This window comes from Mus pahari, chromosome 3 (genome assembly GCF_900095145.1).
Source record: "Mus pahari chromosome 3, PAHARI_EIJ_v1.1, whole genome shotgun sequence".
Classification (NCBI taxonomy): domain Eukaryota; kingdom Metazoa; phylum Chordata; class Mammalia; order Rodentia; family Muridae; genus Mus; species Mus pahari.
In genome coordinates, this window is record NC_034592.1 from 82176964 (window position 1) to 82199550 (window position 22587).

Below are 22587 nucleotides of genomic sequence, written 5' to 3' on the forward strand. Positions count from 1 at the left end.
ACACACACACACACACACACACACACGCACACACCAGTTCAAGTACTCATACTCATGATAATAATTATAAAAGAGGTCATGAATTTTTTTGAGGGAAAGGAGATGTAATTAAAAGAACGAGATAGGAAGAAAGAGAGGTGGAAATGATATATATGAACTCCTATATATGATTTTTTTTATTACTTTTAGTTTTTTACAATCCAGCCATTACCCTCTCCTCAGTCTGCCTGCCCACAGTTACTCATCCCATTCCTTATCACTCCTGTCTCCAGGAGGATGCCACTCCCCACAAGGTCTTCCTACTCCCTCAGTCCTCAAGTCTCTCGAGGCAAAAGAGCATCTTCTCCCACTGAGGCAAACCCAGGCAGTCCTCCACCGCATATGTGTTGGGGGCCTTGATCCAGCTCCTGTATTCTGGCCGGTTGATGAGTCAGTGTCAGAGACCTCAAGGGTGAAAGTGAGTTGAGACTGCTGGTCTTCCTATGGGGTCGACCTTCTTCACAGCCTCTTCCAGTATTTCCCTAATTCAACCATAGGGGTCCTCAACTCCAGTCCAATGGTTTGGTATAAGTATCTGCATCTGTCTCAATCATCTGCTTGTTGGGCCTCTCAGAGGACAGCCATGTTTGGCGCCTGTCTGTAAGCACACCATAGCAGTAGTAATAAGGTCAGTAATTGGAGCCTCCTCTTGAGATGAATCCCAAGATGGGCCAGTCACTGGACCACCTTTTTCTCAGTTTCTTCTCTATTTTTGTCACTGTAGTTCTTTTGGACAGGATCAATTCTGGGTCAGAATTTTTGACTGTGGGATGGCAACCCCATGCCTCAACTTGATGCCCTGTCTTTCTACTGGAGGTAGACTCTACAAATTCCTTCTTCCCACTCTTGGGCATTTCATCCACTATTCCTTCATTTGAGTCCTGAGAGGCTCACGCTTCCCAGGTCTCTGGTACTTTTAGAGGGTTCTCCCACCTCTTACCCTCTGTGGTCACATATTTACATTCATTATGTGTCCCTCATAATGTCTTCCTCCACCCATCATACCTAATCAGGTTCTCCCTTTCCCCTCCCTCTCTCCTCTCCCATTCAGGTCCCTCCCTCCTCTGTCTCCCATGATTGCTTTCTTCTGTCTCCCTAGTGGGATTGATGTATCCACACTTGAGCCCTTCTGCTTGATAACCTTCTTTAGTTCTGTGGATTGCATCCTAGGTATTCTGTCCTTTCTGGCTAATATCCACTCATTAGTGAGTACATACCATGCATGTCTTCTTGGATCTGAGTTACCTCACTCAGGATATTTTCTAGTTCCATCCATTTATCTGAAAAACTCAGAATGTCCTCATTCTTAATACCTGAGTATTATTCCATTGTGTAAATGAACCACATTTTCTGTATCCACTCTTCTGTCCTGTGACATCTGGGTTCTTTCCAGCTTCTTGCTATTCTAAATAAGGCTGCTATGAACATAGTGAAGTACGTGTCCGTTTTATATATTGGAGCATCTTTTGGGTATATGCCCAGGAGTGGTATAGCTGGTCCTCAGCGGTACCATGTCCAATTTTTTGAGGAACCTCCAGATTGATTTCCAGAGTGTTTGTGCCAGTGTGCAATCCCACCAGCAATAGAGGAGTGTTCCTCTTTCTCTACATCCTCGCCAACATGTGTTGTCAACTGAGGTTTTGGTCTTATCCATTCCGATTGGTGTAAGCTGGAGTCTCAGGGTTGCTTATGTTTCATTTCCCTGATGATTAACGACTTTGAACATTTCTTAAGTACTTCTTGACCATTCGAGGACTCCTCTGTTGTGAATTATCTATTTAGCTCTCTATCCAATTTTTTGAGTGGATTGTTTGGGTTTTTTTTTTGTTGTTGCTGCTTTTATTTTGAGGTTAGCTTCTTGGAATTCATGTATATAATTTTCAAACCCTAAAAACTGGATTAAAAATACTTTTCTTTGAATTCTTAATGAATTGTTTAATGAAATACCTGCCACATAATGACACATCCCCATTATATGTATATTAGATTGTTGTCAGTAACTTTGTTTCTTCAATAAATAAAATTAAAATTTACGGTATGCACATCATACAGTGAGCAAATCATATTGATGAGGCTCAATAATACAAATTTTGATATTACTTTCATCAAGTGGGATAATCTAAGTGTTGTATGATGCTATAGTTTGTGCAGGTGATATGATATACATACATACAATGTGGACTCCCACCTAAATAAGCATCAAAGGCTATGAGACACCATTTTCAACTAATCACAGTGATCCATTGAGCTGCTAATCTAGTCTATATTCACCCATATATCCTATGAAATTCAGGCAGGTCTCCTTACCCATTTTTCTCTTCTCAAAATCACCATGAAGTCACTCTACTACATTAAGCTACTTTTAAAATTACCCAATATATAAATTGTTTTGTTAGTAGTGAAACTTGAAACTGACTCAGAGGCTCAGAGGATAAGAAAGGGAATGAAGAGGATGAATGGAAGATATTAATATTTTCACCTCTGAAAGGTAAATGGGAAACATAATGTAGCATAGTCAAGACCCTGCATTAGCTTGCATATTTTAAAACAAATGAGTGGCCTGTTACTCCTCTTTAGCTAGGCAGAACCACTCTATAGGAAGTAGAAGAGTCTCTTGCATCATTGTATAAATAAACCAATATTTTCATTTTTCTCCAGTTTTATTATTTCCTTGAAATTTGCATGCAATCAATTTTGATCTTATCAATTTTCCCAATTCCTATTCTATCCAGTCCCCTATTCTCTGTTCATTCAAACATGAAACTTTTTTAAGCCCATCAAGAAAAAATTATATTTTCCATTTACCTTCAGATGTGTGAGCTTCCATGGGAGCCCAGTAGATCTATGTGGCACATGGTCCACACCATTAATGAAAACAGTTGTTCTGTACTTGAGAAGTTATTCTAAAGTTATTCCTTGCCATCAATTCCCTAGTTTGAGACCTCTTCCTCCTCCTCCTCCTCCTCATCATCATCATTATCATCATCATCATCATCCTCATCCTTGTCTTCCTCCTTGTCTTCGTCCTCCTCCTCCTCGTCCTCCTCCTCCGTGTCGTCCTTTTCCTCCTCCTTTTTCTATATTTAGATTCAGGATTTATGTGTTTCCAAAATTATAAACATTACTACTTAACTGAACTCCTACTATACTGTATAGGTTTTATAATAAGTGCTTTTGATTGGTTACAGGTTCTTTTCTTTTCTTTTAATGCTTAGTCATTTTTTTATTGGATACTTTATTTACATTTCAAATGTTATCTGATTTCCTGATTCATCCACCAGAAACCACCTGTTAAATTCCCCCATCTTACTGCTTCTATGAGGGTGTGCCCTTACCAACCCACCCACTCCTGCCTCCTCACTGTCTCATTCCCCTGCACTGTGGCATCAAGCCTTTACACAACTAAGGGTCTCTTCTCCCATTGATGCCTGACAAGACCATCCTCTGCTATATATAAGGGTGGAGTCATGTGTACTCCTTGGTTGGTGGTTTAGACCCTGGGAGCTCTGGTTGGTTGATATTGTTGTTCTTCCTATGGGTCCCCTTCAGCTCCTTCAGTCCTTTCTCTAACTCCTTCCTTGAGGACCCTGTGACCACTTCAATGGTTGGCTGAAAGCATCCATAGATGTATATGTCATGTGATGACAGAGCCTCTCAGGAGACAGTTACATCAGGCTCCTTTAAGCATGCACTTCTTATCATCCAACATAGTGTCTGAGTTTGATGACTGTATGTGGGGTGGATCCCCAGATGGGGTAGTCTCTGGATGACCTTCTCTTGCAGACCTTCCCTCTCTGTACTGGAATGTTTCTGGCTTGTGCTGACTTTGTGTGTGCTATGACAATTGCTGTTGTTTTGTATATGGAACTTCCCTACCACATGCAGAAAACACTATTTCCTTGTAGTCTTCTGTTGCCTCAAGCTCTTTCTGCCCTATCTTCCACAATGATCCCTGAGCATTGGGAGGAGGAGATAGTATGTAGATTTCTCATTTCATGCTGAGCATGACACAGTCTCTTATTGTCTGCCACTTGACTAGTCAGTGATCTCTGAGTAGCCATCAATGCAAAATAAGTTTCTCTGATGAAGACTGAGATTTGTTTGGCTCCATTTTTGTTATGAAGATAAGTCATTAGAAGTCAGCTTAACATTCAGGTGACAGCAGATGCTGGCGAGGTTGTGGAGAAAGAGGAACACTTCTCTTTCTCCACAACACTGTGGAAATCAGTCTGGCGGTTCCTCAGAAAATTGGACATAGTACTACGGAGGACCCAGCAATAACTCTTCTGGGAATATACCCAGAAGATGTTCCAACTGGTAATAAGGACACATGCTCCACTATGTTCATAGCAGCCTTATTTATAATAGCCAGAAGCTGGAAAGAACCCAGATGTCCCTCAATAGAGGAATGGATACAGAAAAGGTGGTACATTTACAAAATGGAGGACTACTCAGCTATTAAAAACAATGAATTTATGAAATATTTGGGCAAATGGATGTATCTGGAGGATATCATCCTTAGTGAGATAACCCAATCACAAAGGAAGTCACTAGATAAGTGCTTACTGATAAGTGGATATTAGCCCAGAAACTTAGAATACCCAAGATACATTTTGCAAAATACAAGAAAACCAAGAAGGATGACCATCATGTGGATACTTCATTCCTCCTTAGAAAAAGGAACGAAATACCCATGAAAGGATATAGATACAGAGACAAAATTTAGAGCTAAGATGAAAGGATAGACTATCCAGAGACTACCCCATCTGGGAATCCATCCCATCAACAGCCATCAAACCCAGATACTAATGCACATGCCAGCAAGATTCTGTTGAAGGGACCCTGATATAGCAGCCTCATATGAAATGTTGGGCATGATATGATATGATATATTTAAGTTTGAGTTTAGCTTAAGAGAAAATATGCAAGCATATAATCGATTAGTGGTTGCTGAGGGCAAACTGGCATAATTAGGACTGATGAGCATGGAGATTTTAGATGGAACAAGCAGATTCATGAATGACACTCTGATATTCATTCAGCACCTAGAAATACCCCATGAAAAGCAGCAAGTTTCATATAATGGGACTTAATCCATATCTGTGTCATATTATTTTATTATAGAAAATAGAACTCAAGAGAGATTAAGTCAAACATTTGGTTTGAGGAAATCATTGAAAGGTCTTGTTTCCCTGACAATGTTTAGTAAAATATAAGATGGGTAAATGGGGGTGAGACATTCTTCTGAAAGTAAAGGCAAACCTTTAAAAAATTTGGAAATTCTAATCCTGTTTATATGGAAAATATATGGAAGCCTAAGACTTCAATTACATACCAGAGATAACTGGAACTTATTCTTGTATCTCAGGTACAGAATGAAGAGGTTTAATTGGGACAAGAATTATTTCAAAGAACATATTACTATTAATATTGTGGACACTACAATTATTGTCTTTGATTCTAATTTGCTGTTGAAAGATTTGTGACACCTTTTGTTTTCTCTGTGGTATCTGCTAAATCCAGAAAACTACAATAACTATGTTTATTAGAATTTTGCAAACATCATCCACAGGGGCAAAACCAACATGGAGACTAAAATTAGGAAAGTGCTAACTGGTGCCATACACAAAACCTTAATTCTAGATTAGTAAAATAGCTAGCCCGCAGTTACCTTACAGACACTGGACTCTAGTGGTACAGACATAGAACTCTAGTTTATGTATACCATGGCATAGGCTTCACCAAGAAAGTTGTGAGGAAAGGCAAGTCAGAGCCAAGAATGAGACTAATAGACTACAAAGTCGCTAAAGTCACACTCACAAAGATTCTGCTGGATATTTTCTCCCAGCATGTTTGACTTTGTATTTTACAGGTAGGTCCGTGGTTCATTTTGAATTTATTTTTATACGTGGCACATAGTACAATCCCAAATTCAAAGTTAGGAATGGATATCTCAAGTCTTGCTTGATATGCTTTGTGGAAAGGCAATACTTATTCAATAAAGTTATCTTCTGTCATTGTCAAAATCAATTCTCGAAGACTTCATCCAGGGCTCTGTGACAGAGCTCTTACCTAGCGTTCATGAAGCCATGGGTACAATCCAATTTAAAAGAGAAAAGTAAATCAATTGCCTTTAAGTGTTTCCGTTATTTTTCTTTTTGTTTGTCAGACTTCTACTTATCATTAAAGATTAATCTGGAAAACCGAATTTTCAGAAAATCCCAATTTTATTCTATTTATTGATTGTATCTTACATTCAGGGTCACTTAAAAACTGCCTGTGCATTAACAATGATTATTTCCAGCTGCGTAATTGTAAATGATTCATATTCTGACTGATGTGCATATCAGTATTATCTGAATTTTTCTATACCAAATGACACATTGTGCATAAATTTTATAACTTTTTTTTTATTTTGAGTAAATAACATTCCAATTATATAATGAATATATCATGCAAATATATATAATAATTATCTATTTTTAAATATATAAATTGAACATGTATAAAATATATTCCTATATCACATATATAATATTATAGTCCCATAACCAAATATTGTTAAAGTAGGATAGCTTCAGGCAAGGCTTGCTATAGAAACTGAGTAGTCACTGAGGAAATGCTCCCTGTCACTAATTCTCAGTGGTGTCCAGTTGTCATTGTTGCACCTGCCTTAAGCAGGTCCTACTGAGTACTGACAATGAAATTACCTAGCAACTTCAGGATTACCTTCTATCACTTTAACAGTCTCAGTAGATTAAAGATGGGCCTCATTTCTTATGGCCCTTGACGAAATGTTTCTGATAGCCTATTTAATCATGTTTCCTCTTAAAACCACCTATGTTCACTGATAAGCTATAGGGTACCTCCCAACACCCACACCTTGATCACAGAAGCACCCTCGTGATTCTACCAGGTATACTAAAAAAAAAAAATGTAAAACAATTTCCTCCCATAAAATCCTCACACAACATGTGGTAACAACTCCCAGATCCCTTTTGTTATGGAAGGTGACATAACCACAAGTTCTCATGTTAGAAGTTGGGCATGTTTGGGAAGGAATTACTCAAACAGACTTTGCTATAATGCAATTAAGTATTAATTTGTTGCATTTGTCTTTTCTGCTTTATTGGGACTGCTTTATAGAACAGTGCCTGTATATAAACTCATCTAGAATTCAACTCTTAAATGACTGAGAATGTTATCTACCATAAGAGAAACATGTATAAAGAGTTGAGATTTTTGCAAAACCACAGGGAGAAAATGGAAAACATGTTGTATTTCATTTGTGTCATTTCAAATAGGCAGTTGCTTCCTTGATCTTCTTTTTTTGATTAATAAAGTAATAATGTAGGCTGGTTTGTATCTCCTTTATTTGATAGATTCTGTTTCTAACACAAGAATACAATTTCCATCAGTCTGCAAATCACTTAACTGTTTCCAAATGACAACTATAATTTGTCCTCAGCTGCTCCTTCATGTGCTAAAAGAAACAGAAAACCAAGACACTTGTGTGATCAGTTTAAACAATAAGCAGCCATTGGCTTAATTATCTTGTTCAACAAGCATCTCTATATGAATCCGATTTTTGTTGTCTAACTCTTTAAGATGACTTTATCATCTGTAGCTATTGTCTTATCCTAAATCATTTATTTCCTTTAGCTTACTTTTTTAACTTTTTGCTGATTCTTTGTGACTTTCACATTATGCACCCCAGTCCTACTCGCCGACCTGTCCTCTCATATCTGCCCTCTGCCCTTGCAACCTTCTCCCCAAAAGAAACTAAAAAACACACAAACACCCAATTCAACAACAACAAAAAAAAAAAAAAAAAAAAAAAAAAAAAAAAAAAAAAAACCAAACAAAGCATAGAAACCATCTCACTGTGGAAGCTGTAGTGTGCCACAGTGTGCCCAACAGTATACTCCATTCTCCATACATCTCTACTTACGAATGCTCATTGCAGTGAGTCGTTGGACTGGTTCGAGGCCTCTGGTTTCTGTCACACCATCAATATTGGAACCTTACTAGGACTCCTCCCGGTTATCCTGTTGTTTTCTTGTGTCATGGAGATCCTGCAGGTTTGGATCAGCAGGACTGACCCTTTCATTCGCTCTAACGGTTCATAGATGGTGTAGGTTTGGGGTGGGACAACTCAATGTTCTGATTCTGGTCCTGGGTTGTAGCTGGCAGCTCTCCCATATCTGAACCACCAGGATGAGCTCTCCGGCCCTTTCCCAATTGGCCACACAGTGCTGTCATCAGCAGGAGGCAGGGACACTCTCCCACTCTCATGATCTCTTCCTCGTTCAACTGCACACCTGCCTGCAGAGCCAGCTCCAATTTGTTTTCTTAAGAGAGGTGCAGGGACTGTTCTCCCAAGTGCTGCATCTGTTGAGGGGAAGAGAGGGTTTAACTGTTTCCATGACCAGGGCCAGCTCTCCAGATTACCTCAATTGGCAAGGAGCTAGGGTGGTGGAAGGCATCACTCTCATGCCACCTCATATTAGATAAGTATTGGACTAGTTCTCCCATGCTTATACCCTGGGGGCGGGGGGGGGGAGGTGGCTCATACACCCCCTCTGTGTGGGGCAGCTCTGCTGTACTGTCCAGGAGAGGTGCAGTGCTACCTCTCCTGAGTGTTGCAGTTGGCACTGGGCATGGTCAGCTGTCCAGAATGCCAAGTTAAAGAGGGACAGGGTCAGTTCTGTGCCACCCTTGGGCAGAACGTTTGGGAATCTATACGGTTCCAGGCAGCTGGGGATACCCACATGGTCTCTAATTGTAATGTGAGTTACAGACATCGACATTGATCCTTGCACCTGCATGGCGACAGACCCAGATATGGCCTTCAGTAGCAATACAGGCTGGGACTTCACCATGGCCTCAGGTGGAGGGACTAGCTTCCCACAACCCTCTGTTTCTCTCAAACCCTCCAGTTCTGTCTCTCTTCATAATGCTCAACCACTTCTGCACCTCATTCTCTCCTATCTGTCCGCCACATACTTGCACATTGTAGTAGCTTACACTGCAATCAGACAAGTGGCTAGCAGGCTAGCAGAGGGAAGCCTCCTCTGCCTGCTCTGCATGGTGTGCTGGCAAGTGTGCTGGCAAGTGGGCCTCTAGGTGTCTGCTGCCTGCCTGTGTGACATTGCGACCAGTAGGTTTACGGACCTTTTCCCACTCCTGCACTGCTTGACATGTGGTTCCTCTGTGTATCTACAGTCTGCCAGTGCTGTGCAGCAGCAGAGTGATTTCTAGAAGTCTGTCCTAGTAGGTGCTGCGTGACATGGCCCATGTGGTAATCTGGATGTCTTCCTCCTGCCTGGCTGCATTTAGTAGCTATAGGAAGGCATCTCTGCGTCCACAGTCTGTCTATACAGAGGCACACAGGTACAGATAATTCATGTCAGAAATCATATTTAATACTATAAAGACTAGAAAAGACAAACACATTTTCAGTATTTTCAAAGGATATCATAAAATTTTGAAAAAGAGTATGTAGTATGGTAGAATATAAAGTTCATGCCCAATGTAAAAAAAAAAAGATGTATTTTTAAGTTTTTAGAGGGAAAAAATTATGAACTTGGAAGGAAATGTGGGGACTATTCAATGAGAAAGTAACTCTGAAGGAGAAGTAAGTACCTGTGAGACAGACATGGGACAAGAGAATCCTTGAAGTGAAAGAGTCATGAAAGCAAGCAAGAAAAATGCTTAGGACTAGTCTTGGAAGCTGGAATTCTTCAGGTTACACTAGAGAGCAGGGCAAATTCAAATTGCTCACAAGACCTAAGAGACGAAGGGTCCTTCGTAGGCATAGACTACACATAGTTAATGTTTTCATCTGGAAACCCCAGTAGTTTGCAATGGGGGTGGGGAAGATTAGGCAATACCCATAGATATTTTGATTGCCAATATAGGGGTGAGGAGGTTAGGAGACATGGAGGGAAAAGCACTCTTCTATGTCTATACAATGGGTAAGGTTTCTGCTTAACATCCAGCAGTGCAAATGGCATCTGAACCCAAGGAAAATGGACTCTCACTTTAAAAACCCACTGCACCTCAGATAAGGAATTCAATGGGGCAAAGACTGTGTGTCAAGGTAGAGTGCTCTCCCAGTATGCTTGAAAAACTGACATCCTACACCTATCATCTTTACTCCCTTGCCAAAGGAAATTCATACATAGCCTTACAGGTTTATAATATTTTTATTTCTTTCTTATTTTACAGCGTTAGGAAATTGAGATCATTTGATATTATATATCTTATCCAAATTCGCAAAGTGGTTAATAGCACTGCAAACTCTGAGTCATATAAAAGGTAACTAGAGTGGGTATCATCAACCACCTAATTATAATCTCTGATTACAGGAATGGCCATCGTTGCAATTGGAAATGAATGTATGTGAAGTGCTCTGCACAGGGCTTGACACAAAGCAAACACTTCACCGAAGTGTTCATTGCTTTGTACAAGAGCAGCTGCTTTCTTCTATGTATCAGGTATAGGTAGGTCACAAACAGATTGATTTGAAGGAGAAGGAAAGAAGAGACTTTAAAACTCTGTGTGCTCCAGGACAGTGTGTAGAATGAAAGTGGAGTGGAAACAGGCACTCTTAGGGGATAAAACATGTCCATAGAGGACATTCAGAAGCTAGCAAGGGTATGAAGTGGTATGAGTGGGAAGAGAAGAGTGGGAGTGATCCAAGAGTGACATTCATTTTTGGGCACTAATTTTTCACCTCACTATCATGAAGAAATCACATGTCATACCTGGAGTTGCTGTGCTTATCTACAGTCGTAGACAAGCTTACACCAGAAATAGTTCAAGGTCACACACTTTCTGAGATGTCTTTTGACATCTGGAGAAAGGAAAGGGATGACCTTTTAAAAGATACAGTATCTAAATTTTTATAAGTATGATGAGGGCAGGTTTAGCATTCACTTCTCTTCTGGTATATATTGACAAATGTAAATCTATCTTCCAGCCTGACTCAATGAGATTAGGTAGAGAGTAGGGTGAAGTGCCTTCCAAACATCACAAGGCAAGGTTTGCCTGCTGCTGTTGCTTATTAAACTGTTTTGTCTTGCTTGCAGTTTTGATACATTGTTAAAGAAGAGCATAGCCAGGCTGGTCAGGTTGCATGCAGAGGAAAGAAGCCCCAGGAACTGACACCTTGTCATAGAATAGTTTAATAATGAGTGTTCTCATTAGATATCAGCCACTAAGCTACCAGTTGCATGAACACTATTTCATCATCAGCCTTGCAGTTGTCTGGGACAGGTGCTTCAGATTACTGCTAAAGTATTAGAGGTCTTAAGAGGTTGAATAACTCCAGTAACAAAGCTAGCAAATAGTAAAATTTACATCTAAGCAGGATGTTCGACTGAAGATCAAAGCATTTACGCAGATCTATTTGTGTAGATCTAGAGGTTTCTAATTTCAAAACCTCTAGTTCTTCTGTGTTTTGTTTTATTTGATTGCATATAAATGAGATCAGAAAAATAGCTATTATTTATTTAAACACATGTCCTTCTAAGACCTCTGTGCTAACCTTTATTAGTACTAAACCGTTGGCTTTCTGGTACACATCACTTTTTATTTATTATGATATTCTTACAACGTTTTTAATACAACACCTGCTTTTTGTTGCTATATCAATAGAGAATTAATAAGAGAGTTAAGGTTTAGGATTCTATGGACTACATAATCAGCAGAGACAAATAAATCTACAGATTAAAAAGAAAACAATGGATAAGTGCTGTCCAGAAAATAATTAAACCCAGTGGTGTAAGCAGACTTTGGGTGGCCACTGCAGCTGCTTCTTAGTGATGTGTTCTCTTAGATGATCAGAGAGACTGGTGCCAAATAGAACAAAGGGAAAGATGAACAAGGTTCTATTTGTGCAGAGAAGGGGTCAATGCAGAGGCCAAAGTGCAGGGGCAGGTGATGGGGAGGAAAGGTTAAAGAAAGGCTGAGAGGTCAAAGCCAGTCAAAGAATCATTTTACAAGTCAATATAAGAAATTTTAGTTTTACTCCTGGTACACGGAGATACCTTTGAATGAATTCTATTCTATTTCACAAGGAACTATTGTCCTCAAAGACAGATCTGAGTATAGCGAAGAAGTTAAAGATACCAGGAAAATCTAATTTTACTCTAACTTTATCAGTTCATATTTTATGCGAAAATGAGCAAAAAAGCTCCCAAAGTCTTTCAACAGCTTCGTTTTTAACAGAAAGGTGTGCTGTTTGACACTTTCATCAATCAGTGGGTGCCTTTAATCTGCATATTGTGTTACAGGGAGCTGCCATCCTTCTGACTTTTCCTTTTCTTTATGTTTTTAAATTTTTTCTTCTTGTGAAATTAATTCATGTCATTTCCCTTTGAAATCAGTGGCATTTGACTGCACAAGCACTTAGAGGCACCCTCCTGTGACTGTACATTTAGTTTAATTATACTGCTTGTCAGCAGCACCTGAAGAAAAAGAGCCAGATGCTGGGGCCAGGGTGAGGGGTATATGGAGGAACCCTTAGGATACCCAACTTTCATGTGGAAAGTGGATTGCTCTAGATGGATAGGGCTGTGTGGAAGGGCTTCTGAAATGGTTGGATTTGGTGAGTGATGCTTGTACTTGGTTCTTAACACTGTTCTAATGTTGAGCCTTGCTGTGAAAAGAATATTTGAGCAAGTGCTTGTAATATGTCATCAATTTCACTTTAGAATCTAGGTTTTGAGAAATGCACTTAGAAAATTGGAGAAGACTAATAAGTTGTGAAGATTTGAATACTGTCAATCATACTATTTGGTTGTTCTACATGAACACGTGTCTCCAGGCAGAAATCTTCTGATGAAAGTTAAAATCTGAATGCAAAGATGCTAACTGTCATCAACCCATTGGATATTAGACTTTAATACATTTAAGGTCATCAACATTAATAAATATACCATGTATTTCATGTAGTCTTTTTAACTTTGTATTTTTGCCACATTTTTGCATGTTAACAAAAAACAAATAAACATATGAAAAACATTGAATGATCTAATTATAAAAATGTGGGAAAGAATTAATCATCAAGTGAAAGGTTTATTTTATTTCATTTTTATTTTTATTTTGTTGCATTAAATTTATCTGGCTAGCAGAACAGTACCAATATGTCAATGCCACTCCTTCTATTTTGCTACAGTAGAACAATGGATGTAATAAATATGCAAATTAATAATATTTTGTAAATTCTAGCACTTGGTAGTTTCTTACTCTCTTTAAATACAAAGCTGCTACCTTGGTTTAGATCCCCATAATTTTCAATTATTTCCTCATGGTTCTCCAGGGTCTCAGTGGTCCTGCTCCTCTGAAAATTCTTCTGTACATGTCCCCTGCAATGTTTTAGTAAACCTCAAATTTATTACACCATTCTTAATTCAATATCTCTAAATTAAATCCTTGTTCTTTTTATGCAAACTTTTCCAAAAGATAAGAAACAAAATTGACCTGGATAGTCTCTGTGGGTTCATCTTCTTTTATCACGAATTTTTTTAAATCTCCTGCTCTGTATCTGAGATCTTCCTAATGCACAAAAAATGAACAGCTGCCCAATTCAAGCTTGAGTTCACCAATATAAGCAATATGTATTTGTCCAATAAACAAATAGAACTAGATTAAATTGCTAGTCCTTATATTCAAATTTTCATTTATAATACATTTTTTGAAGGCAAAAGAAACCTAGATTTAAGGCCTCAGGTTTACATAAAGGACAATAAGAAAGAAATGTCATAGAAAAGGAAGGGGAACTTTAAATATATTGAAATTTCATGATTTTGATATTTGCTAAAAAATCACAAAAGAATCAACGCATGTTAGTATAAGAATGAAATATACCTAAGAACTTTAAATGTATCTCCTTAAATCAACAAAAATGTATTTTTTAATGAGTTGAAATTTGTGGCATAAAAGCTGTTATTCCAATGAAAACTTGAATTTCTATTAAAAAAGTCTCTTAAAAAATCATTAAAAATTCATTCTGGAAAATTGTAAATTGAATATTAAAGTAAAGGATCAAACACACAATTATTTGATGTTCACCAAGATTTTACTTTGTGCAATGAGATTGTAACTTTGAAGCATTTTTCTTGGTGCTCACCTGTTGCCAGAGTATTTACCTAATTTTCAATTAATCTTTTAAACTAGTATTTGATGGACTGAGAAATTATATGAAGTCTGTCAAACGAGTCTTATGTAAACTCTATTCTTTGTTATGGTAGATCATATTTCCTTATATTCACCAGGCTTATTTATCAGAAGTATTATTGTATTCATGTGATAAGTATTTTCAATTGCTTTGTTAATATAATTGAATAAACCACATTAAGGACAGTTTTCCTTTTAACAATGCTTTGCCCATTAGGGGTGTTAGAGGCCTCAGTTAGAAAACTTATCTGTTTGCTGTTTAATCATGGGTTTGGTTCCCAAGGACACTCATAAAAAAATGTGATCCATAAGGCACAATTGTGATTTGGAGGCTGTGAAGTCAGAGACAAGAGCATCTCTGGGCCTCCTGGCTGCAGACTAAATTTCCATGTTCAGTTAGAGACTATCTTAAGGGTATAAGGTAGAGAGCTTAAGAACAGAGCAATGAAATCATCCTCTAACCTCTGAATACGTGTATCCAAACACACACACACACACACACACACACACACTCACAAACACACAAATACATGGCTATTGATGATGTCTGCAACCTCCATAAGCTCTCATATGTGCATACACATATGCAAGCATGCACATTCTTACAAACACATGCATATAAATACAGAAATACATGCAAATATGTTGCACAATAGAAAATTGGGCGCTTAAAAAACAATCTGCTATCCTAACATTGAGTCATGTGCTTCTAAATCGGTACAAGCTTGAATTCACAGATGTGCTACTGAATCTTCAATGTGAAAGAACTGAAATATAATGTCTCTGTGCTTAGTTTCCAGAAAGAACAATGGTAATGTGGCGCAGAAGACAAAACTATAGTTTCCTAAATCTGCACTGCGGGGCTAATGCTGGAAAACAGTGCATTCCAAAGGAGTTGTTTAGAATCAAGTGCTGATTTAGCTGGATAAAATGCAGCTGTCTTATCAAATTACACAACTGGATTCACACCATCTACTAATTCCAGGCGGAATTTTAAAGATACCTTTATGGGTGATTTTCTTCCCAGTGCAGAGATTCCTAAATTAGATCGTTTTGAAAACAGGAGGGAAAAAAAGAAAGGAAGAAAGAAAGAAAGCCTCTGGTATCTACTCACAAGGATTACTTCTGTTAGCAACTGTGGAGAAAGGAAATTGTGCTTTGTTAGGTCTAAAGTCACCATTTCACAAGAATTCCTAAAATGTGATTGAATATAAGTAAATTTCAAACTGAAAAATTGTCATACATTTTTTTTAAAAAGTCGTTCTTTATATGACTTCAAATAACTCTAACCATTTGTCATGTTACCCAACATATTTTAAATGATGAAAACTCCTCCCATGAGCACAGCTTCTTCGCTAATGTCCTCACTTTACATACTCTTTTGTAAAGGGTAACTTTCTATGGAGAATATTATGCATTACCCCTTCATCTTACAGTATCTCTAAATATCTAATAAACATTGTATATCAGGGTGAAGAGATTGAATTCAGTTGGCTTCACAGTAACTTTTCTTTTTTAAAAAATAATCCATATTACATATCTACTGGCTGCAAAATGAACAAACTGGAGACACCTCCTATGTATTCAAAGGGAAGGGGTTTTTTATACAACATATTTTCCAACTATGGAGTTACTACCAGCTATCTCTCTTAAAGGATGCTGATGGTCCCTTCTTGCCTTCAGGTCTTTCCACTTACCTTTTTTCAATATTCTTATCACATTATATAATAACTTATAACATTTGTGTGTGTTGAATGTGTATGCATATGAGTGTGCATATACATATCTATGCATACATAGAAAGATGCAGGAAGTGTCTTTATTGGCCACTTTCTCAATTATTTTGTTAGACAGTGATTCTCATTGAGCCTTAGTTCACTAACTTGACCACAGTGGCCACTCAGAAAGCTCTCTGCCTTCCTAGTTCTGGGACTGTAGATGAGTACACATTGCTTTTCATGACTATGACATTCAGGTCCCAGAAATTCTGCAGCATGCACTTTGCTGACAAAGACACCACCCTAGTTCCATGAATCATCATTAAATTAGTAGAACCATCTATTGATTTTTTTTTCATTCAAACAAGTAGCCAGTTCATTTATCAAATCAATCAAGATGTATTAAGAAGCAAAGTATGAGACACTGTTGTAATCAGTCTGGGTCCCAGTAAGTGTTAAAGTGACTAGTTCCTCCTTACACCTGCTATTCCCAGTCTTGTGGCTACTTGTCATTGTATACAGAACAGACTTTTCCCTTTATCATTCCCTTCTTCATTCTTTCTCATTTGCTTTTCCGTTCCCAAACTAATACTAAAGAGAAGTATGATAAACAAACAAACAACAAGGGCAGCAGAAGGCTATCAAGCAACCCCAGTCATGTCTGTAAAGAAGAGGAAAGACAGCTAAAGGAGATATTTCCACATTGTCAAGTAGATAGGGTGAATGGGAATTAGTGATGTCTTCCATAATGACAGGCAATAAATCCCCTATTTATTGGAATGCATCAAATGACTGTAACATGAGGATGTACACTGGACTGTACAGGCAAGATAAAAACTAAGACAAATATTAAAATCCAAGAGAGAACAAACAGTAAATCTAGACGGGGTAAATGCTGCATATTGGAGTTACCATCATCAAAGGAATATATTGGAAACAAACAAATATCTGCATATGTACTTACACTTTAGTATCTTCATCTGTGTTACTAGGATCTAAGAATATATGCTTGTTGAGATGCCTTCTGGTTCTGAAGCACTGTCTGTGTTATATTGCCTATCAGCACATATGACCATAACAATATAGCATTTAATAATAAAGTATATTTTAAGTTAATTTAATAGGCTTAATTCACACCATCTTGTGTGAATTACAGAGGTAATGTTGACACGATTATTCTCTGTTTATAATAGATTTGAGACTAAAAGAGAGAACTCTCAGGTTTTGCTCCATAAAATAATGACTTAGACCTAAAAATATATACTGTGCACTGACAAAATTGCCTATAGCCCTGGAAAATCACTCCTTAAATCTAATGAGCAACATGATATACACAGTCTTTTTTCTTTATTTTTAAACAAAGTTACTGAATTCATACTATTTTCTGGTTTGTGTTTCTGATTACAAGATGCTGTCCCCTGCTGTTTGTTAAAGATCATACCAACTCAGAGTCAGTCACCAACCTAGAGAGAAATATTATGACAAGTTTATTTTATCTTAACATCAGAAGATAAAAATGTGGACTTCTATGTATCCATAGAGGGAAACCACCGTGGGAACATTACCTTCCCTCTCCCCAAGTTGTCTCACTCCAATGACTTTCATTTCTAGAAAGGGTTTTGAAAAAAAAAACTGATTAATTGGAAGCATGAGGATGGGATGAGTTACTTACTAGGCAATTATTTCTTCTAAAAGACAGCTTATGAAGGACCTTAAATTCATGTATCTATGATATATATATATATATATATATACTAAATTTGCATGTGTGCTTTAGGACAGTTCCCTTGCTGAGTCTTTATTTCAGTTCACTTTAACTAATACCACCCAGCAGTATACAACAGTGCCATCTCTATACAGAACTACAAATTCTCCTCTGGGGAAGCACACTGATAATAAAAGCCAGCATGTTCATGACTGTTTTCTATATGACAGGCTGCTCTCTGTGTTACCGAAAACTTGGAATTTATAGGAAACTAAAAGAAGTGAAATTGACTGGATCTGGGTTCAATATTTGGCTGTCATTTACCAAGTATATCATGGCATTTCACTTTGTCTGCCTTCAAAATCATTCAGCTGTTTGAATATTAAATAAAGTGATGCATAAAAGAGGCTGCAAAACATCATACATAAGTGTGATTAGTAATTGACTATGAATGCAAATATGAATATCAGATGACCAATTCAGTGTCATGTAGAGCAAATAGGCCACTGTGGTACTGTAGATCGGCAATGAGAAGCTAAGCAGAACTAGGAAATCTCCCTTGATTCTCTACTTAGCATCATTCCTTCCTTTTGTGTCACTCTAGAGAATACTTAATTCTGAAGGGTGATAAAGGTGTCTAGTGACAGCTGCTACACCTCACTTTGAATAATCATACTGTGGATTTTCCCTATCTATTTCCTTAAAAAGAATTCCTAATGCCTTTCAATCTACTTTTAAACATGGGAGACAACTTCTCTGAACCCATCCAGAGCATCTAGGGGAAGAATTTTCCAATATTTCACCAGTGAGTAAATGATGCTTGACCAACACAAACTGAAGTTATAATCAATTGCCTACTAGTGTTTGTGAATCAGGCCATGTAACATCTGTTTAAATATAAAAGCATCAACTCCTTCACAAATTTACATTGTATATGTGTTACAACTACATCAAAGCTCTCAAAAACCTATTAAGAAACCATAAGCAAATGTAGCTGAATCTGAGATGAGGGGATTTTCCCTTGCAGGTGATGACATCTGAAATCCATATTACCGCTTCTCCTTCATCTTCAAAGAAATGTATAGATATACATTTTTTGAACTCCAAAGAACTAAAGATATAGTGCTTTGCATATAATATAAAGGGGAAAAGAACATTTGTCATGAACTTGGATAGGCCTTTGATGTTCCTGTAGTAACACAAAAGTTCTTACCTTATTGCCCAGCCATAATTTTGTTAAACATTTGCACACTCTGTTTGAGTCAAGAGCGCTATCTGATATTTAGAATGTTAGAAAACAACCCACACACACACCCACACACACACACACACACACACACACACACACACATCAGATAACCAAATACACCTTCAAAAAAGGTCGTAAGGTCTTTACTAGAAGAAAAAAAAAAACCTTTATTTACCTTCAGATTCAACAGGCACAGTCACTAATATTTATAATCATTTTAAATTTCATTTGACCTTATATCTCAAATATGCTTGGGAGACTTATAAATGAGTGACGGTAGGTAATGGAAAGAGCTTTGTGATAATTATATATCAAAGAAAATGACAAAATATGTAACTATTTTATCATTGTTCTATGGTCCCTGTCCCTGCTTCTTAGGAAAGGTAGTAGAGGTGAAATTTGCCAAGTGCTCTTCTAACACTAGTTGATGGAAAAGCCCACACTCAGGAGCGAGGGATGCTGGAATTGAGTTGTCAAGCTGTCCCAAATGTCTTGTACAAACTGAACAGGCCAATTTACTGCAACACTGCATAGACTGAAGGCTCCTATCTAGCCTTTACACTTGTTTCCTCCTGGAGAGATTACCCTGCTCCCCCAAGCTTTCCCTCCCTAGCAGCTCCTGACCGACCCGGATTCCTCCTGAAAAACCAATTCTCCAAAGGAGAGCAGTCTTAATCCCTACCTTGGGACCAGCCTGCTGGACTTCCCAGAGAGGCTCCTACCATCAAGCAAAAGAATAATGTTTGTTGATAATTTTGAATCAAGTGGTGAATTGATTTCAATATATTCTCTTTTGTACCTTAAAACTCTCGGCTTTGGGATGAAAATCAGCAAGCTTTAAAAAAAAATAAAAATAAAATTGACAACTCCCACACAGGCTGAATTGCTTTTTCTGATTACAAGCCTCCGACGGTGAGGGGCTGCTTTAAAACGGCGTTTTTCAGACTCTCCCCTCCAGGTGGCAGCAGTGCCACACCTCAGTGGTTCCAATCCCCCTTTCCCTGACTTCAAGTGTTAATGCAATTGACCAATCACTGCTAAGATGATGGGAGGTAATTGGGTAATTGTATTTTACTGATCTCTAGCGGAGAAAGGGAAAGGGAAAGGGGCAAGAAAGAGGGCCAGAGGAGGGGAAGGGACTGCAGTGCTGAAACGCTTTGGGGAGTCAGGACCCTAAGTAACAGGACCTGGCATTGGTGGAAAGTCTAGACTGGCAGAGGCTGCCAACCGCTCAGTGAGCACATTCATTTATCTGGGAAGAGAGAAGAGAGAGGAGAGGGAGAGAGTTCACCGCGAAGTGGATGGAAGGGGAGCCGGGTTTCCGCGGCACAGAGAGTCGCGAGCCGGGACTATGGCACTGAGACCGGCGCAGAGCAGCTGCGCGCCCGAGGACGCGTCTCCTCCAGGAGGACCAGCGGGCGCCGGGAACGGCTGCGCACAGAGGAACCAACTTGTGGCTCCAGACCGTCCCCAACGCAGCTGGAAATGAGATCAAAGCTGCAGTTTCATTCCAGAAGGATGAGAGGAGCCAGTGATTAGAGATTTTTTTTTTTAACCCTCTTCATTCCTGTTTCGTTACCCCCCCCCCTTTTTTTTCTTTAAATATATTTTTAAATAATTTTTTTTCCTTTTCAAAATTACCTAACACCACGTCAGCCCCTTCACTTTGTTTTCCCTGCTTGAAATAAAAGCCTAGCCTGAACTTCCACAACCCTGGGGACTCGAGATCTACGGCCGGATGATGGAGAAGGGGACACCAGTGCTGGCCGGGGCTGCTGGCGAGGGACCGCATCAAGCGTCTCTCCGGTGATCCCTGCCCTGATCGCCGAGTTCAGCTATACCTGGAGGACCTGTACCCAGTGCTGGGGGTGGGGGAGGGGACACAGTGAAAGCCACCCTGAGCCTTAAAAAAAAAAAAAAAAAAAAAAAAAAAAAAGTAGCTGACCGGGGGCGGAACGGGTTTGTTCTTGACAGCTGACGGAGCCTTGAAATTTTCCTCCTCTACCTCCGCCCCCTCCCCCGCCCCTGCCCCCCGCACTCCATTTAACGTGAGATTATGAAATCGCAGAGGCGGTGGAGGGAAGGCGACGGGATCTAACAGGGAGTTTGGAGGGGCGAGGGGGAAGGTGGCTGGGTGGCTGAAATCAAAAATCCAATTGCGCACTGGGTTGTGATGAGAAATCTAATCAGATCTTTGACGAAGGGGCCGGCCGGAAGGGTAGCCGGTGGGGGCAGTTGATCCCTAAATTCTCCGAAGGGAAAGCTGGGGAAAGGAATCGAGGATGTAAAGACAAGACTTTTTTGTTCTTTTTTTCTTTCTTTCTTTTCTTTTCTTTCTTTTTTCCTTTTCTTTTTCTTTTTTTCTTTTTTTAACCCCCGGAGGAGGTGGCTGTTGGGTGCCTTGCTAAAATGAAGGATACGGGACGCAGCTCTCTCTTGGAGCAGAACGCAGAGGATAAGCTGATGGTGCCAGAGAGAAGAAAGAATGAAGCTTTTTCTTGTGAGACCTGGATCGTAACATAAATGTGTATATGGCCACACGGGGAGCATTGGGGGGAAAAATGAAATAAGCTGATGTCAGACCTGCGGGGTTTGGTGTGTTCTGACATAAATAACCATAAAATAGCTGTCCCCCTCCCCCAAGGATGTTTGGAAATGAAGAACTGAGGATCCACAAAGAAAAAGTGTGCTCATTTTTCTCTATAAAAGAGAAAGTACGCCAAGGAGATATTTTTGGAATGAAAAGTTTGGGGCTTTTTTTAGAAAAGTAAAGACCCGATATATATATTTTTTTTCTTTTGAAATTTCCCACAAGAGGAGAGGAAATTAATAATACATCTGCAAAGAAATCCCACTGAAGAAAAGTTGACCGTGGAAGAACGAAGCATTGATTGGGAAAGAAATCAGCAGAGGACCCTTGGATCAGTGCCCGTGTTGACTAAAATTGAAGGATAATTGCAGTTGGATTTTTTTTTTCTTCACCAACCTCCTTTTTTGTGTGTGTGTTTTCTTTCTCGTTTTCTTTTGGTGTCAAGACCATGCATTCTTTCTTGTTCTTAACCACCTGGATTTCCCTCGGGATGTAGCTGTGCTGAAATACAGTGAGTGATCCTAATTTTCTTATTTATCAGGGAAGAAAATGTTCATTAATTTAGTGTTCTGTTCTCTTTCCTTCCCCCTCCCCCCTCACTGTGGTTTTTCAAGGACCAGGCTATTGGGAACAAGAAAATGAGGGATAGGGGGGCCCACGCAGTTGTTCCATCAAGCTGTGCTCACTGATAAGCTGGACTGCTATAATGATGCAGGTTGTCTGCATTCTACGCAAATGCCTTTGCAAATGTTCAGTATGGAGAAGAAGGAAAGAAAAAAAAAAAAAAAAGCTCTCCATGAAAGCTGCTGCAGTGTGGGGTGCGCATGCCAGTGATTGACACTCTAGAATGCATTTAAGTTACCAGGAAACCCCAGAGTTAGCAGCACAAATGTTGGCTATTGGAAATCGAAGGGGCCCAATTTAAATTTCATTATCCAATCCAACACTGCAGATCAACAGAATGTATTAACACAAAACTAAGATACTCAAGCAGGTGAAGGATGGCTTCTGGCTAATTCATAAGAGGGAATGGCATGGTGGCAGAGGAAGTGGTAGAGCGCTTCCTGCACTCCCTTGTCTAAATGTGGTCTTTCCATCCCTG

General features: G+C 39.0%; 1 protein-coding gene across 5 annotated transcripts in view; it reads left to right on the top strand.

Annotated features, from left to right (window-relative positions):
* Positions 1-22587, top strand: part of Lrrc4c (leucine rich repeat containing 4C) — a 1191813-nt gene that overhangs the window by 998104 nt on the left and 171122 nt on the right. For 2 of the 5 annotated variants that reach the window (XM_029536203.1, XM_021194267.2), the window contains exon 1: positions 20014-21996. The exons of the other annotated variants lie outside the window; for them this stretch is intronic. The gene's annotated coding sequence lies outside the window, so the exon portion shown is untranslated. Of the gene's footprint in view, positions 1-20013; positions 21997-22587 lie in introns of those variants that run through there. 5 annotated transcript variants of the gene reach the window in all.